We start from the raw sequence: 16,660 nt of genomic DNA on the forward strand, positions 1-16,660 counted from the left end.
CAGCACCTTCACCCCCTGCTGTTCCCACCCGCCTCAACACCGTTGGAAGGGAGGAGAACCAATTAAGGCGGGGGGTGGGGTGGAACGAGCAGCTGTCTACCCTTAGCAGGAGGGCTCCTGATTACATACCTCTCCTGCTGCTGCTGCTGCTGGCTGTCCAGCAGCAGACTGAAGGTGGCTGCTGCTGTGCACAGGTATATAAAGGCTCAGAGCCTATTATGACACGCGCAGCCAGCGTTCCATTGCCACATTCCATCTACTGCAGGCAGGATACCTGGCTGGCTGAATGTCGCTGAGAAGCTCACAGAGACCGCCATAAGCAACAGTTTAACAGAATGCCACAGACTAATCAACCAAACTTTTTGGGTTGGGTTCTCTTTTATAGTCTGCAGGCATTAAATGAAAGAAGTCAGTGTTCCAGCAGAAGGAGACAACGTTTCAGAAAAGGCATTGTAGCAAACCAAAAAAGAAATTTTAAGCGCAGCAGAGTAACCAGCGCACATACCTGTTAGCTCAGGTGAGTTTAAAAGGCTGCTGTTGATAACAAGGGCATTTGCTAAATAGATGGTGTGTGTGCAACAATATACTGAAAGGTCAATTATATTGTGCAGCTTATCTCACCACCTGTAGTTATTTAGGTGAAAGCTCCAAAATGCTTGCCTAATATGTCTGTTTATCCAAAAGGAAGTAAAAAGGGAGAGCTAGAAAGATAGCATTGCATCACATTACATGGCAATGCAGTGCACAGTTGCTGAAGTTGAACCAAAATGAGCTTGTAATCTGGCTTCTGCAACTTTGAACATGAAAAATCCAATGAGGAGAAGAAAAGCAAAGCCAAAGAGTCCATCCCAAAATCCGACAAACAAGCAAAATGAACAAAAAACATTGAATTCAATTCTTTCTGATTTTAGAAACTGCATTAAAGAAGGGGTGCACCGGTCCTGGAGATACTGCAATACCAGGTCAATGCGTGGAGTGGACAGAGCAAGCTCTTTTTCCATCTCCCTGTTCTAAAAATCCATTTAATATATGGTCCCCAGATAGGGGACGTATCAGATATTAAACTGATAAGAACAGATACTACACTTGATCTTAGCCAAAAGGCCGAGAAGCGATAACCAGAATTGGTTTCAAACTACGGAGCCACCCAAGGATCCTGAAAAGTCCATTTGTGGAGATGAGCTCCTGGACTCCCGTTAAGAAGACATGTTGTCAACCTCTAGATCCCTTACATGCCTGCACTTTTCGGCTTGCTGCTGCTGCAATCCACGCATTTTAGATCTGCATAACTCCACCTCTTTAAACACAGCACCTTCACCCCCTGCTGTTCCCACCCGCCTCAACACCGTTGGAAGGGAGGAGAACCAATTAAGGCGGGGGGTGGGGTGGAACGAGCAGCTGTCTACCCTTAGCAGGAGGGCTCCTGATTACATACCTCTCCTGCTGCTGCTGCTGCTGGCTGTCCAGCAGCAGACTGAAGGTGGCTGCTGCTGTGCACAGGTATATAAAGGCTCAGAGCCTATTATGACACGCGCAGCCAGCGTTCCATTGCCACATTCCATCTACTGCAGGCAGGATACCTGGCTGGCTGAATGTCGCTGAGTAGCTCACAGAGACCGCCATAAGCAACAGTTTAACAGAATGCCACAGACTAATCAACCAAACTTTTTGGGTTGGGTTCTCTTTTATAGTCTGCAGGCATTAAATGAAAGAAGTCAGTGTTCCAGCAGAAGGAGACAACGTTTCAGAAAAGGCATTGTAGCAAACCAAAAAAGAAATTTTAAGCGCAGCAGAGTAACCAGCGCACATACCTGTTAGCTCAGGTGAGTTTAAAAGGCTGCTGTTGATAACAAGGGCATTTGCTAAATAGATGGTGTGTGTGCAACAATATACTGAAAGGTCAATTATATTGTGCAGCTTATCTCACCACCTGTAGTTATTTAGGTGAAAGCTCCAAAATGCTTGCCTAATATGTCTGTTTATCCAAAAGGAAGTAAAAAGGGAGAGCTAGAAAGATAGCATTGCATCACATTACATGGCAATGCAATGCACAGTTGCTGAAGTTGAACCAAAATGAGCTTGTAATCTGGCTTCTGCAACTTTGAACATGAAAAATCCAATGAGGAGAAGAAAAGCAAAGCCAAAGAGTCCATCCCAAAATCCGACAAACAAGCAAAATGAACAAAAAACATTGAATTCAATTCTTTCTGATTTTAGAAACTGCATTAAAGAAGGGGTGCACCGGTCCTGGAGATACTGCAATACCAGGTCAATGCGTGGAGTGGACAGAGCAAGCTCTTTTTCCATCTCCCTGTTCTAAAAATCCATTTAATATATGGTCCCCAGATAGGGGACGTATCAGATATTAAACTGATAAGAACAGATACTACACTTGATCTTAGCCAAAAGGCCGAGAAGCGATAACCAGAATTGGTTTCAAACTACGGAGCCACCCAAGGATCCTGAAAAGTCCATTTGTGGAGATGAGCTCCTGGACTCCCGTTAAGAAGACATGTTGTCAACCTCTAGATCCCTTACATGCCTGCACTTTTCGGCTTGCTGCTGCTGCAATCCACGCGTTTTAGATCTGCATAACTCCACCTCTTTAAACACAGCACCTTCACCCCCTGCTGTTCCCACCCGCCTCAACACCGTTGGAAGGGAGGAGAACCAATTAAGGCGGGGGGTGGGGTGGAACGAGCAGCTGTCTACCCTTAGCAGGAGGGCTCCTGATTACATACCTCTCCTGCTGCTGCTGCTGCTGGCTGTCCAGCAGCAGACTGAAGGTGGCTGCTGCTGTGCACAGGTATATAAAGGCTCAGAGCCTATTATGACACGCGCAGCCAGCGTTCCATTGCCACATTCCATCTACTGCAGGCAGGATACCTGGCTGGCTGAATGTCGCTGAGAAGCTCACAGAGACCGCCATAAGCAACAGTTTAACAGAATGCCACAGACTAATCAACCAAACTTTTTGGGTTGGGTTCTCTTTTATAGTCTGCAGGCATTAAATGAAAGAAGTCAGTGTTCCAGCAGAAGGAGACAACGTTTCAGAAAAGGCATTGTAGCAAACCAAAAAAGAAATTTTAAGCGCAGCAGAGTAACCAGCGCACATACCTGTTAGCTCAGGTGAGTTTAAAAGGCTGCTGTTGATAACAAGGGCATTTGCTAAATAGATGGTGTGTGTGCAACAATATACTGAAAGGTCAATTATATTGTGCAGCTTATCTCACCACCTGTAGTTATTTAGGTGAAAGCTCCAAAATGCTTGCCTAATATGTCTGTTTATCCAAAAGGAAGTAAAAAGGGAGAGCTAGAAAGATAGCATTGCATCACATTACATGGCAATGCAATGCACAGTTGCTGAAGTTGAACCAAAATGAGCTTGTAATCTGGCTTCTGCAACTTTGAACATGAAAAATCCAATGAGGAGAAGAAAAGCAAAGCCAAAGAGTCCATCCCAAAATCCGACAAACAAGCAAAATGAACAAAAAACATTGAATTCAATTCTTTCTGATTTTAGAAACTGCATTAAAGAAGGGGTGCACCGGTCCTGGAGATACTGCAATACCAGGTCAATGCGTGGAGTGGACAGAGCAAGCTCTTTTTCCATCTCCCTGTTCTAAAAATCCATTTAATATATGGTCCCCAGATAGGGGACGTATCAGATATTAAACTGATAAGAACAGATACTACACTTGATCTTAGCCAAAAGGCCGAGAAGCGATAACCAGAATTGGTTTCAAACTACGGAGCCACCCAAGGATCCTGAAAAGTCCATTTGTGGAGATGAGCTCCTGGACTCCCGTTAAGAAGACATGTTGTCAACCTCTAGATCCCTTACATGCCTGCACTTTTCGGCTTGCTGCTGCTGCAATCCACGCGTTTTAGATCTGCATAACTCCACCTCTTTAAACACAGCACCTTCACCCCCTGCTGTTCCCACCCGCCTCAACACCGTTGGAAGGGAGGAGAACCAATTAAGGCGGGGGGTGGGGTGGAACGAGCAGCTGTCTACCCTTAGCAGGAGGGCTCCTGATTACATACCTCTCCTGCTGCTGCTGCTGCTGGCTGTCCAGCAGCAGACTGAAGGTGGCTGCTGCTGTGCACAGGTATATAAAGGCTCAGAGCCTATTATGACACGCGCAGCCAGCGTTCCATTGCCACATTCCATCTACTGCAGGCAGGATACCTGGCTGGCTGAATGTCGCTGAGAAGCTCACAGAGACCGCCATAAGCAACAGTTTAACAGAATGCCACAGACTAATCAACCAAACTTTTTGGGTTGGGTTCTCTTTTATAGTCTGCAGGCATTAAATGAAAGAAGTCAGTGTTCCAGCAGAAGGAGACAACGTTTCAGAAAAGGCATTGTAGCAAACCAAAAAAGAAATTTTAAGCGCAGCAGAGTAACCAGCGCACATACCTGTTAGCTCAGGTGAGTTTAAAAGGCTGCTGTTGATAACAAGGGCATTTGCTAAATAGATGGTGTGTGTGCAACAATATACTGAAAGGTCAATTATATTGTGCAGCTTATCTCACCACCTGTAGTTATTTAGGTGAAAGCTCCAAAATGCTTGCCTAATATGTCTGTTTATCCAAAAGGAAGTAAAAAGGGAGAGCTAGAAAGATAGCATTGCATCACATTACATGGCAATGCAATGCACAGTTGCTGAAGTTGAACCAAAATGAGCTTGTAATCTGGCTTCTGCAACTTTGAACATGAAAAATCCAATGAGGAGAAGAAAAGCAAAGCCAAAGAGTCCATCCCAAAATCCGACAAACAAGCAAAATGAACAAAAAACATTGAATTCAATTCTTTCTGATTTTAGAAACTGTATTAAAGAAGGGGTGCACCGGTCCGGGAGATACTGCAATACCAGGTCAATGCGTGGAGTGGACAGAGCAAGCTCTTTTTCCATCTCCCTGTTCTAAAAATCCATTTAATATATGGTCCCCAGATAGGGGACGTATCAGATATTAAACTGATAAGAACAGATACTACACTTGATCTTAGCCAAAAGGCCGAGAAGCGATAACCAGAATTGGTTTCAAACTACGGAGCCACCCAAGGATCCTGAAAAGTCCATTTGTGGAGATGAGCTCCTGGACTCCCGTTAAGAAGACATGTTGTCAACCTCTAGATCCCTTACATGCCTGCACTTTTCGGCTTGCTGCTGCTGCAATCCACGCGTTTTAGATCTGCATAACTCCACCTCTTTAAACACAGCACCTTCACCCCCTGCTGTTCCCACCCGCCTCAACACCGTTGGAAGGGAGGAGAACCAATTAAGGCGGGGGGTGGGGTGGAACGAGCAGCTGTCTACCCTTAGCAGGAGGGCTCCTGATTACATACCTCTCCTGCTGCTGCTGCTGGCTGTCCAGCAGCAGACTGAAGGTGGCTGCTGCTGTGCACAGGTATATAAAGGCTCAGAGCCTATTATGACACGCGCAGCCAGCGTTCCATTGCCACATTCCATCTACTGCAGGCAGGATACCTGGCTGGCTGAATGTCGCTGAGAAGCTCACAGAGACCGCCATAAGCAACAGTTTAACAGAATGCCACAGACTAATCAACCAAACTTTTTGGGTTGGGTTCTCTTTTATAGTCTGCAGGCATTAAATGAAAGAAGTCAGTGTTCCAGCAGAAGGAGACAACGTTTCAGAAAAGGCATTGTAGCAAACCAAAAAAGAAATTTTAAGCGCAGCAGAGTAACCAGCGCACATACCTGTTAGCTCAGGTGAGTTTAAAAGGCTGCTGTTGATAACAAGGGCATTTGCTAAATAGATGGTGTGTGTGCAACAATATACTGAAAGGTCAATTATATTGTGCAGCTTATCTCACCACCTGTAGTTATTTAGGTGAAAGCTCCAAAATGCTTGCCTAATATGTCTGTTTATCCAAAAGGAAGTAAAAAGGGAGAGCTAGAAAGATAGCATTGCATCACATTACATGGCAATGCAATGCACAGTTGCTGAAGTTGAACCAAAATGAGCTTGTAATCTGGCTTCTGCAACTTTGAACATGAAAAATCCAATGAGGAGAAGAAAAGCAAAGCCAAAGAGTCCATCCCAAAATCCGACAAACAAGCAAAATGAACAAAAAACATTGAATTCAATTCTTTCTGATTTTAGAAACTGCATTAAAGAAGGGGTGCACCGGTCCTGGAGATACTGCAATACCAGGTCAATGCGTGGAGTGGACAGAGCAAGCTCTTTTTCCATCTCCCTGTTCTAAAAATCCATTTAATATATGGTCCCCAGGTAGGGGACGTATCAGATATTAAACTGATAAGAACAGATACTACACTTGATCTTAGCCAAAAGGCCGAGAAGCGATAACCAGAATTGGTTTCAAACTACTGAGCCACCCAAGGATCCTGAAAAGTCCATTTGTGGAGATGAGCTCCTGGACTCCCGTTAAGAAGACATGTTGTCAACCTCTAGATCCCTTACATGCCTGCACTTTTCGGCTTGCTGCTGCTGCAATCCACGCGTTTTAGATCTGCATAACTCCACCTCTTTAAACACAGCACCTTCACCCCCTGCTGTTCCCACCCGCCTCAACACCGTTGGAAGGGAGGAGAACCAATTAAGGCGGGGGGTGGGGTGGAACGAGCAGCTGTCTACCCTTAGCAGGAGGGCTCCTGATTACATACCTCTCCTGCTGCTGCTGCTGGCTGTCCAGCAGCAGACTGAAGGTGGCTGCTGCTGTGCACAGGTATATAAAGGCTCAGAGCCTATTATGACACGCGCAGCCAGCGTTCCATTGCCACATTCCATCTACTGCAGGCAGGATACCTGGCTGGCTGAATGTCGCTGAGAAGCTCACAGAGACCGCCATAAGCAACAGTTTAACAGAATGCCACAGACTAATCAACCAAACTTTTTGGGTTGGGTTCTCTTTTATAGTCTGCAGGCATTAAATGAAAGAAGTCAGTGTTCCAGCAGAAGGAGACAACGTTTCAGAAAAGGCATTGTAGCAAACCAAAAAAGAAATTTTAAGCGCAGCAGAGTAACCAGCGCACATACCTGTTAGCTCAGGTGAGTTTAAAAGGCTGCTGTTGATAACAAGGGCATTTGCTAAATAGATGGTGTGTATGCAACAATATACTGAAAGGTCAATTATATTGTGCAGCTTATCTCACCACCTGTAGTTATTTAGGTGAAAGCTCCAAAATGCTTGCCTAATATGTCTGTTTATCCAAAAGGAAGTAAAAAGGGAGAGCTAGAAAGATAGCATTGCATCACATTACATGGCAATGCAATGCACAGTTGCTGAAGTTGAACCAAAATGAGCTTGTAATCTGGCTTCTGCAACTTTGAACATGAAAAATCCAATGAGGAGAAGAAAAGCAAAGCCAAAGAGTCCATCCCAAAATCCGACAAACAAGCAAAATGAACAAAAAACATTGAATTCAATTCTTTCTGATTTTAGAAACTGCATTAAAGAAGGGGTGCACCGGTCCTGGAGATACTGCAATACCAGGTCAATGCGTGGAGTGGACAGAGCAAGCTCTTTTTCCATCTCCCTGTTCTAAAAATCCATTTAATATATGGTCCCCAGATAGGGGACGTATCAGATATTAAACTGATAAGAACAGATACTACACTTGATCTTAGCCAAAAGGCCGAGAAGCGATAACCAGAATTGGTTTCAAACTACGGAGCCACCCAAGGATCCTGAAAAGTCCATTTGTGGAGATGAGCTCCTGGACTCCCGTTAAGAAGACATGTTGTCAACCTCTAGATCCCTTACATGCCTGCACTTTTCGGCTTGCTGCTGCTGCAATCCACGCGTTTTAGATCTGCATAACTCCACCTCTTTAAACACAGCACCTTCACCCCCTGCTGTTCCCACCCGCCTCAACACCGTTGGAAGGGAGGAGAACCAATTAAGGCGGGGGGTGGGGTGGAACGAGCAGCTGTCTACCCTTAGCAGGAGGGCTCCTGATTACATACCTCTCCTGCTGCTGCTGCTGCTGGCTGTCCAGCAGCAGACTGAAGGTGGCTGCTGCTGTGCACAGGTATATAAAGGCTCAGAGCCTATTATGACACGCGCAGCCAGCGTTCCATTGCCACATTCCATCTACTGCAGGCAGGATACCTGGCTGGCTGAATGTCGCTGAGAAGCTCACAGAGACCGCCATAAGCAACAGTTTAACAGAATGCCACAGACTAATCAACCAAACTTTTTGGGTTGGGTTCTCTTTTATAGTCTGCAGGCATTAAATGAAAGAAGTCAGTGTTCCAGCAGAAGGAGACAACGTTTCAGAAAAGGCATTGTAGCAAACCAAAAAAGAAATTTTAAGCGCAGCAGAGTAACCAGCGCACATACCTGTTAGCTCAGGTGAGTTTAAAAGGCTGCTGTTGATAACAAGGGCATTTGCTAAATAGATGGTGTGTGTGCAACAATATACTGAAAGGTCAATTATATTGTGCAGCTTATCTCACCACCTGTAGTTATTTAGGTGAAAGCTCCAAAATGCTTGCCTAATATGTCTGTTTATCCAAAAGGAAGTAAAAAGGGAGAGCTAGAAAGATAGCATTGCATCACATTACATGGCAATGCAATGCACAGTTGCTGAAGTTGAACCAAAATGAGCTTGTAATCTGGCTTCTGCAACTTTGAACATGAAAAATCCAATGAGGAGAAGAAAAGCAAAGCCAAAGAGTCCATCCCAAAATCCGACAAACAAGCAAAATGAACAAAAAACATTGAATTCAATTCTTTCTGATTTTAGAAACTGCATTAAAGAAGGGGTGCACCGGTCCTGGAGATACTGCAATACCAGGTCAATGCGTGGAGTGGACAGAGCAAGCTCTTTTTCCATCTCCCTGTTCTAAAAATCCATTTAATATATGGTCCCCAGATAGGGGACGTATCAGATATTAAACTGATAAGAACAGATACTACACTTGATCTTAGCCAAAAGGCCGAGAAGCGATAACCAGAATTGGTTTCAAACTACGGAGCCACCCAAGGATCCTGAAAAGTCCATTTGTGGAGATGAGCTCCTGGACTCCCGTTAAGAAGACATGTTGTCAACCTCTAGATCCCTTACATGCCTGCACTTTTCGGCTTGCTGCTGCTGCAATCCACGCGTTTTAGATCTGCATAACTCCACCTCTTTAAACACAGCACCTTCACCCCCTGCTGTTCCCACCCGCCTCAACACCGTTGGAAGGGAGGAGAACCAATTAAGGCGGGGGGTGGGGTGGAACGAGCAGCTGTCTACCCTTAGCAGGAGGGCTCCTGATTACATACCTCTCCTGCTGCTGCTGCTGCTGGCTGTCCAGCAGCAGACTGAAGGTGGCTGCTGCTGTGCACAGGTATATAAAGGCTCAGAGCCTATTATGACACGCGCAGCCAGCGTTCCATTGCCACATTCCATCTACTGCAGGCAGGATACCTGGCTGGCTGAATGTCGCTGAGAAGCTCACAGAGACCGCCATAAGCAACAGTTTAACAGAATGCCACAGACTAATCAACCAAACTTTTTGGGTTGGGTTCTCTTTTATAGTCTGCAGGCATTAAATGAAAGAAGTCAGTGTTCCAGCAGAAGGAGACAACGTTTCAGAAAAGGCATTGTAGCAAACCAAAAAAGAAATTTTAAGCGCAGCAGAGTAACCAGCGCACATACCTGTTAGCTCAGGTGAGTTTAAAAGGCTGCTGTTGATAACAAGGGCATTTGCTAAATAGATGGTGTGTGTGCAACAATATACTGAAAGGTCAATTATATTGTGCAGCTTATCTCACCACCTGTAGTTATTTAGGTGAAAGCTCCAAAATGCTTGCCTAATATGTCTGTTTATCCAAAAGGAAGTAAAAAGGGAGAGCTAGAAAGATAGCATTGCATCACATTACATGGCAATGCAATGCACAGTTGCTGAAGTTGAACCAAAATGAGCTTGTAATCTGGCTTCTGCAACTTTGAACATGAAAAATCCAATGAGGAGAAGAAAAGCAAAGCCAAAGAGTCCATCCCAAAATCCGACAAACAAGCAAAATGAACAAAAAACATTGAATTCAATTCTTTCTGATTTTAGAAACTGCATTAAAGAAGGGGTGCACCGGTCCTGGAGATACTGCAATACCAGGTCAATGCGTGGAGTGGACAGAGCAAGCTCTTTTTCCATCTCCCTGTTCTAAAAATCCATTTAATATATGGTCCCCAGATAGGGGACGTATCAGATATTAAACTGATAAGAACAGATACTACACTTGATCTTAGCCAAAAGGCCGAGAAGCGATAACCAGAATTGGTTTCAAACTACGGAGCCACCCAAGGATCCTGAAAAGTCCATTTGTGGAGATGAGCTCCTGGACTCCCGTTAAGAAGACATGTTGTCAACCTCTAGATCCCTTACATGCCTGCACTTTTCGGCTTGCTGCTGCTGCAATCCACGCGTTTTAGACCTGCATAACTCCACCTCTTTAAACACAGCACCTTCACCCCCTGCTGTTCCCACCCGCCTCAACACCGTTGGAAGGGAGGAGAACCAATTAAGGCGGGGGGTGGGGTGGAACGAGCAGCTGTCTACCCTTAGCAGGAGGGCTCCTGATTACATACCTCTCCTGCTGCTGCTGCTGCTGGCTGTCCAGCAGCAGACTGAAGGTGGCTGCTGCTGTGCACAGGTATATAAAGGCTCAGAGCCTATTATGACACGCGCAGCCAGCGTTCCATTGCCACATCCATCTACTGCAGGCAGGATACCTGGCTGGCTGAATGTCGCTGAGAAGCTCACAGAGACCGCCATAAGCAACAGTTTAACAGAATGCCACAGACTAATCAACCAAACTTTTTGGTTTGGGTTCTCTTTTATAGTCTGCAGGCATTAAATGAAAGAAGTCAGTGTTCCAGCAGAAGGAGACAACGTTTCAGAAAAGGCATTGTAGCAAACCAAAAAAGAAATTTTAAGCGCAGCAGAGTAACCAGCGCACATACCTGTTAGCTCAGGTGAGTTTAAAAGGCTGCTGTTGATAACAAGGGCATTTGCTAAATAGATGGTGTGTGTGCAACAATATACTGAAAGGTCAATTATATTGTGCAGCTTATCTCACCACCTGTAGTTATTTAGGTGAAAGCTCCAAAATGCTTGCCTAATATGTCTGTTTATCCAAAAGGAAGTAAAAAGGGAGAGCTAGAAAGATAGCATTGCATCACATTACATGGCAATGCAATGCACAGTTGCTGAAGTTGAACCAAAATGAGCTTGTAATCTGGCTTCTGCAACTTTGAACATGAAAAATCCAATGAGGAGAAGAAAAGCAAAGCCAAAGAGTCCATCCCAAAATCCGACAAACAAGCAAAATGAACAAAAAACATTGAATTCAATTCTTTCTGATTTTAGAAACTGCATTAAAGAAGGGGTGCACCGGTCCTGGAGATACTGCAATACCAGGTCAATGCGTGGAGTGGACAGAGTAAGCTCTTTTTCCATCTCCCTGTTCTAAAAATCCATTTAATATATGGTCCCCAGATAGGGGACGTATCAGATATTAAACTGATAAGAACAGATACTACACTTGATCTTAGCCAAAAGGCCGAGAAGCGATAACCAGAATTGGTTTCAAACTACGGAGCCACCCAAGGATCCTGAAAAGTCCATTTGTGGAGATGAGCTCCTGGACTCCCGTTAAGAAGACATGTTGTCAACCTCTAGATCCCTTACATGCCTGCACTTTTCGGCTTGCTGCTGCTGCAATCCACGCGTTTTAGATCTGCATAACTCCACCTCTTTAAACACAGCACCTTCACCCCCTGCTGTTCCCACCCGCCTCAACACCGTTGGAAGGGAGGAGAACCAATTAAGGCGGGGGGTGGGGTGGAACGAGCAGCTGTCTACCCTTAGCAGGAGGGCTCCTGATTACATACCTCTCCTGCTGCTGCTGCTGCTGGCTGTCCAGCAGCAGACTGAAGGTGGCTGCTGCTGTGCACAGGTATATAAAGGCTCAGAGCCTATTATGACACGCGCAGCCAGCGTTCCATTGCCACATTCCATCTACTGCAGGCAGGATACCTGGCTGGCTGAATGTCGCTGAGAAGCTCACAGAGACGGCCATAAGCAACAGTTTAACAGAATGCCACAGACTAATCAACCAAACTTTTTGGGTTGGGTTCTCTTTTATAGTCTGCAGGCATTAAATGAAAGAAGTCAGTGTTCCAGCAGAAGGAGACAACGTTTCAGAAAAGGCATTGTAGCAAACCAAAAAAGAAATTTTAAGCGCAGCAGAGTAACCAGCGCACATACCTGTTAGCTCAGGTGAGTTTAAAAGGCTGCTGTTGATAACAAGGGCATTTGCTAAATAGATGGTGTGTGTGCAACAATATACTGAAAGGTCAATTATATTGTGCAGCTTATCTCACCACCTGTAGTTATTTAGGTGAAAACTCCAAAATGCTTGCCTAATATGTCTGTTTATCCAAAAGGAAGTAAAAAGGGAGAGCTAGAAAGATAGCATTGCATCACATTACATGGCAATGCAATGCACAGTTGCTGAAGTTGAACCAAAATGAGCTTGTAATCTGGCTTCTGCAACTTTGAACATGAAAAATCCAATGAGGAGAAGAAAAGCAAAGCCAAAGAGTCCATCCCAAAATCCGACAAACAAGCAAAATGAACAAAAAACATTGAATTCAATTCTTTCTGATTTTAGAAACTGCATTAAAGAAGGGGTGCACCGGTCCTGGAGATACTGCAATACCAGGTCAATGCGTGGAGTGCACAGAGCAAGCTCTTTTTCCATCTCCCTGTTCTAAAAATCCATTTAATATATGGTCCCCAGATAGGGGACGTATCAGATATTAAACTGATAAGAACAGATACTACACTTGATCTTAGCCAAAAGGCCGAGAAGCGATAACCAGAATTGGTTTCAAACTACGGAGCCACCCAAGGATCCTGAAATGTCCATTTGTGGAGATGAGCTCCTGGACTCCCGTTAAGAAGACATGTTGTCAACCTCTAGATCCCTTACATGCCTGCACTTTTCGGCTTGCTGCTGCTGCAATCCACGCGTTTTAGATCTGCATAACTCCACCTCTTTAAACACAGCACCTTCACCCCCTGCTGTTCCCACCCGCCTCAACACCGTTGGAAGGGAGGAGAACCAATTAAGGCGGGGGGTGGGGTGGAACGAGCAGCTGTCTACCCTTAGCAGGAGGGCTCCTGATTACATACCTCTCCTGCTGCTGCTGCTGCTGGCTGTCCAGCAGCAGACTGAAGGTGGCTGCTGCTGTGCACAGGTATATAAAGGCTCAGAGCCTATTATGACACGCGCAGCCAGCGTTCCATTGCCACATTCCATCTACTGCAGGCAGGATACCTGGCTGGCTGAATGTCGCTGAGAAGCTCACAGAGACCGCCATAAGCAACAGTTTAACAGAATGCCACAGACTAATCAACCAAACTTTTTGGGTTGGGTTCTCTTTTATAGTCTGCAGGCATTAAATGAAAGAAGTCAGTGTTCCAGCAGAAGGAGACAACGTTTCAGAAAAGGCATTGTAGCAAACCAAAAAAGAAATTTTAAGCACAGCAGAGTAAGCAGCGCACATACCTGTTAGCTCAGGTGAGTTTAAAAGGCTGCTGTTGATAACAAGGGCATTTGCTAAATAGATGGTGTGTGTGCAACAATATACTGAAAGGTCAATTATATTGTGCAGCTTATCTCACCACCTGTAGTTATTTAGGTGAAAGCTCCAAAATGCTTGCCTAATATGTCTGTTTATCCAAAAGGAAGTAAAAAGGGAGAGCTAGAAAGATAGCATTGCATCACATTACATGGCAATGCAATGCACAGTTGCTGAAGTTGAACCAAAATGAGCTTGTAATCTGGCTTCTGCAACTTTGAACATGAAAAATCCAATGAGGAGAAGAAAAGCAAAGCCAAAGAGTCCATCCCAAAATCCGACAAACAAGCAAAATGAACAAAAAACATTGAATTCAATTCTTTCTGATTTTAGAAACTGCATTAAAGAAGGGGTGCACCGGTCCTGGAGATAATGCAATACCAGGTCAATGCGTGGAGTGGACAGAGCAAGCTCTTTTTCCATCTCCCTGTTCTAAAAATCCATTTAATATATGGTCCCCAGATAGGGGACGTATCAGATATTAAACTGATAAGAACAGATTTTTTTTTTTTTTTTTATCGAAACCCCGAATTCGTGTACAAAACCCGAGTGCGCTTAAAAAAGTGACAAGTGCCACAAAAAAAAGTGCACTAGGATGCTGGTCTTCTTGAAACCCTCTCCAAAAGGAGAAGGGTCCCCCAAACCATTCCCCGTCCCTCCGAGCCAGAAGGCCACAGCGAGGAACAGGGACAAATAGCCACCTCCAGCCGGAGCCAGAGGCGACCCAATCTTACCCCCAATACCTGCCCGAGTTCTCACCCGAGCAAGGCACTGGGAGCCAAAGACTGTGCTCCCCTCCCGGAAGAGGGGAGCCAACAACGCTCTCCTCCCGAAAGAGGAGAGCCAGTGGGGTTCAGGGGGGAGCGGAACCTGATGGCCACACACTCCCCCCCTAGACCTGCCAAGAGAGGAACCCGTAAGGGAACCGCATCCCGACAAAATCCTAGTAAGGACGTGGACACACGTGAAAAAGTGGACACACAGTGACAAAAAAAAATTAAATAAATAGTGAAGGTTTCACAGTATAATACTGCCCGGACCTTCGACCGGGAATTGAAAAATTCCCCATCCTAAGGCCAGAAGGCCCGGAATAAGGGTGTGTGTGAAGAAAGAAATATTGAAGTGCTAGTGCAAATGTGCCATAAACTCAAGTGGGGTTCCCAATCCCAGTGAGTTAAGGCACCCCAGGGTCACCACTCCTGGGGCACTTCACACTTCGGGCTTTCGATCTTCCCCGGCATAATGGCGTCGATCCTGGGGGGCCATGCTTTCCACCAGATGACTATATTAGCCACCTGGCGTACTAACAAGCGCCTAAACCCCAGTGTGCATAATGTATCAATCTACTAGGGCGGCCAACATCCAAAACCGCCTTTTCGAAAGATACTACACTTGATCTTAGCCAAAAGGCCGAGAAGCGATAACAAGAATTGGTTTCAAACTACGGAGCCACCCAAGGATCCTGAAAAGTCCATTTGTGGAGATGAGCTCCTGGACTCCCGTTAAGAAGACATGTTGTCAACCTCTAGATCCCTTACATGCCTGCACTTTTCGGCTTGCTGCTGCTGCAATCCACGCGTTTTAGATCTGCATAACTCCACCTCTTTAAACACAGCACCTTCACCCCCTGCTGTTCCCACCCGCCTCAACACCGTTGGAAGGGAGGAGAACCAATTAAGGCGGGGGGTGGGGTGGAACGAGCAGCTGTCTACCCTTAGCAGGAGGGCTCCTGATTACATACCTCTCCTGCTGCTGCTGCTGCTGGCTGTCCAGCAGCAGACTGAAGGTGGCTGCTGCTGTGCACAGGTATATAAAGGCTCAGAGCCTATTATGACACGCGCAGCCAGCGTTCCATTGCCACATTCCATCTACTGCAGGCAGGATACCTGGCTGGCTGAATGTCGCTGAGAAGCTCACAGAGACCGCCATAAGCAACAGTTTAACAGAATGCCACAGACTAATCAACCAAACTTTTTGGGTTGGGTTCTCTTTTATAGTCTGCAGGCATTAAATGAAAGAAGTCAGTGTTCCAGCAGAAGGAGACAACGTTTCAGAAAAGGCATTGTAGCAAACCAAAAAAGAAATTTTAAGCGCAGCAGAGTAACCAGCGCACATACCTGTTAGCTCAGGTGAGTTTAAAAGGCTGCTGTTGATAACAAGGGCATTTGCTAAATAGATGGTGTGTGTGCAACAATATACTGAAAGGTCAATTATATTGTGCAGCTTATCTCACCAAATGTAGTTATTTAGGTGAAAGCTCCAAAATGCTTGCCTAATATGTCTGTTTATCCAAAAGGAAGTAAAAAGGGAGAGCTAGAAAGATAGCATTGCATCACATTACATGGCAATGCAATGCACAGTTGCTGAAGTTGAACCAAAATGAGCTTGTAATCTGGCTTCTGCAACTTTGAACATGAAAAATCCAATGAGGAGAAGAAAAGCAAAGCCAAAGAGTCCATCCCAAAATCCGACAAACAAGCAAAATGAACAAAAAACATTGAATTCAATTCTTTCTGATTTTAGAAACTGCATTAAAGAAGGGGTGCACCGGTCCTGGAGATACTGCAATACCAGGTCAATGCGTGGAGTGGACAGAGCAAGCTCTTTTTCCATCTCCCTGTTCTAAAAATCCATTTAATATATGGTCCCCAGATAGGGGACGTATCAGATATTAAACTGATAAGAACAGATACTACACTTGATCTTAGCCAAAAGGCCGAGAAGCGATAACCAGAATTGGTTTCAAACTACGGAGCCACCCAAGGATCCTGAAAAGTCCATTTGTGGAGATGAGCTCCTGGACTCCCGTTAAGAAGACATGTTGTCAACCTCTAGATCCCTTACATGCCTGCACTTTTCGGCTTGCTGCTGCTGCAATCCACGCGTTTTAGATCTGCATAACTCCACCTCTTTAAACACAGCACCTTCACCCCCTGCTGTTCCCACCCGCCTCAACACCGTTGGAAGGGAGGAGAACCAATTAAGGCGGGGGGTGGGGTGGAACGAGCAGCTGTCTACCCTTAGCAGGA

General features: G+C 45.4%; 12 non-coding genes and 1 pseudogene across 12 annotated transcripts; all 13 read right to left on the minus strand.

Annotated features, from left to right (window-relative positions):
* Positions 1-925: 925 nt before the first annotated feature.
* On the minus strand, positions 926-1,116 carry LOC141220518 (U2 spliceosomal RNA). The gene has a single exon (XR_012288725.1). It is a non-coding gene; the product is annotated as a U2 spliceosomal RNA (small nuclear RNA).
* A 1,115-nt stretch (positions 1,117-2,231) lies between these two features.
* On the minus strand, positions 2,232-2,422 carry LOC141220519 (U2 spliceosomal RNA). Its single transcript, XR_012288726.1, has one exon. It is a non-coding gene; the product is annotated as a U2 spliceosomal RNA (small nuclear RNA).
* A 1,115-nt stretch (positions 2,423-3,537) lies between these two features.
* On the minus strand, positions 3,538-3,728 carry LOC141220520 (U2 spliceosomal RNA). The gene has a single exon (XR_012288727.1). It is a non-coding gene; the product is annotated as a U2 spliceosomal RNA (small nuclear RNA).
* Positions 3,729-4,843: 1,115 nt separating this feature from the next.
* On the minus strand, positions 4,844-5,034 carry LOC141220618 (U2 spliceosomal RNA). The gene has a single exon (XR_012288823.1). It is a non-coding gene; the product is annotated as a U2 spliceosomal RNA (small nuclear RNA).
* A 1,112-nt stretch (positions 5,035-6,146) lies between these two features.
* On the minus strand, positions 6,147-6,337 carry LOC141220604 (U2 spliceosomal RNA). The gene has a single exon (XR_012288809.1). It is a non-coding gene; the product is annotated as a U2 spliceosomal RNA (small nuclear RNA).
* A 1,112-nt stretch (positions 6,338-7,449) lies between these two features.
* On the minus strand, positions 7,450-7,640 carry LOC141220522 (U2 spliceosomal RNA). The gene has a single exon (XR_012288728.1). It is a non-coding gene; the product is annotated as a U2 spliceosomal RNA (small nuclear RNA).
* A 1,115-nt stretch (positions 7,641-8,755) lies between these two features.
* LOC141220524 (U2 spliceosomal RNA) lies at positions 8,756-8,946 on the minus strand. The gene has a single exon (XR_012288730.1). It is a non-coding gene; the product is annotated as a U2 spliceosomal RNA (small nuclear RNA).
* A 1,115-nt stretch (positions 8,947-10,061) lies between these two features.
* LOC141220525 (U2 spliceosomal RNA) lies at positions 10,062-10,252 on the minus strand. Its single transcript, XR_012288731.1, has one exon. It is a non-coding gene; the product is annotated as a U2 spliceosomal RNA (small nuclear RNA).
* A 1,114-nt stretch (positions 10,253-11,366) lies between these two features.
* On the minus strand, positions 11,367-11,557 carry LOC141220635 (U2 spliceosomal RNA). The gene has a single exon (XR_012288840.1). It is a non-coding gene; the product is annotated as a U2 spliceosomal RNA (small nuclear RNA).
* Positions 11,558-12,672: 1,115 nt separating this feature from the next.
* On the minus strand, positions 12,673-12,863 carry LOC141220624 (U2 spliceosomal RNA). Its single transcript, XR_012288829.1, has one exon. It is a non-coding gene; the product is annotated as a U2 spliceosomal RNA (small nuclear RNA).
* Positions 12,864-13,978: 1,115 nt separating this feature from the next.
* Positions 13,979-14,162, minus strand: LOC141220699 (U2 spliceosomal RNA). Its single transcript, XR_012288891.1, has one exon. It is a non-coding gene; the product is annotated as a U2 spliceosomal RNA (small nuclear RNA).
* Positions 14,163-14,961: 799 nt separating this feature from the next.
* On the minus strand, positions 14,962-15,053 carry LOC141220753 (U2 spliceosomal RNA; annotated as a pseudogene).
* Positions 15,054-16,168: 1,115 nt separating this feature from the next.
* LOC141220526 (U2 spliceosomal RNA) lies at positions 16,169-16,359 on the minus strand. The gene has a single exon (XR_012288732.1). It is a non-coding gene; the product is annotated as a U2 spliceosomal RNA (small nuclear RNA).
* Positions 16,360-16,660: the final 301 nt, after the last annotated feature.

Source organism: Phyllobates terribilis, unplaced genomic scaffold (assembly GCF_046119375.1).
Source record: "Phyllobates terribilis strain yellow unplaced genomic scaffold, ASM4611937v1 Scaffold_298__1_contigs__length_2340664, whole genome shotgun sequence".
Lineage (NCBI taxonomy): Eukaryota > Metazoa > Chordata > Amphibia > Anura > Dendrobatidae > Phyllobates > Phyllobates terribilis.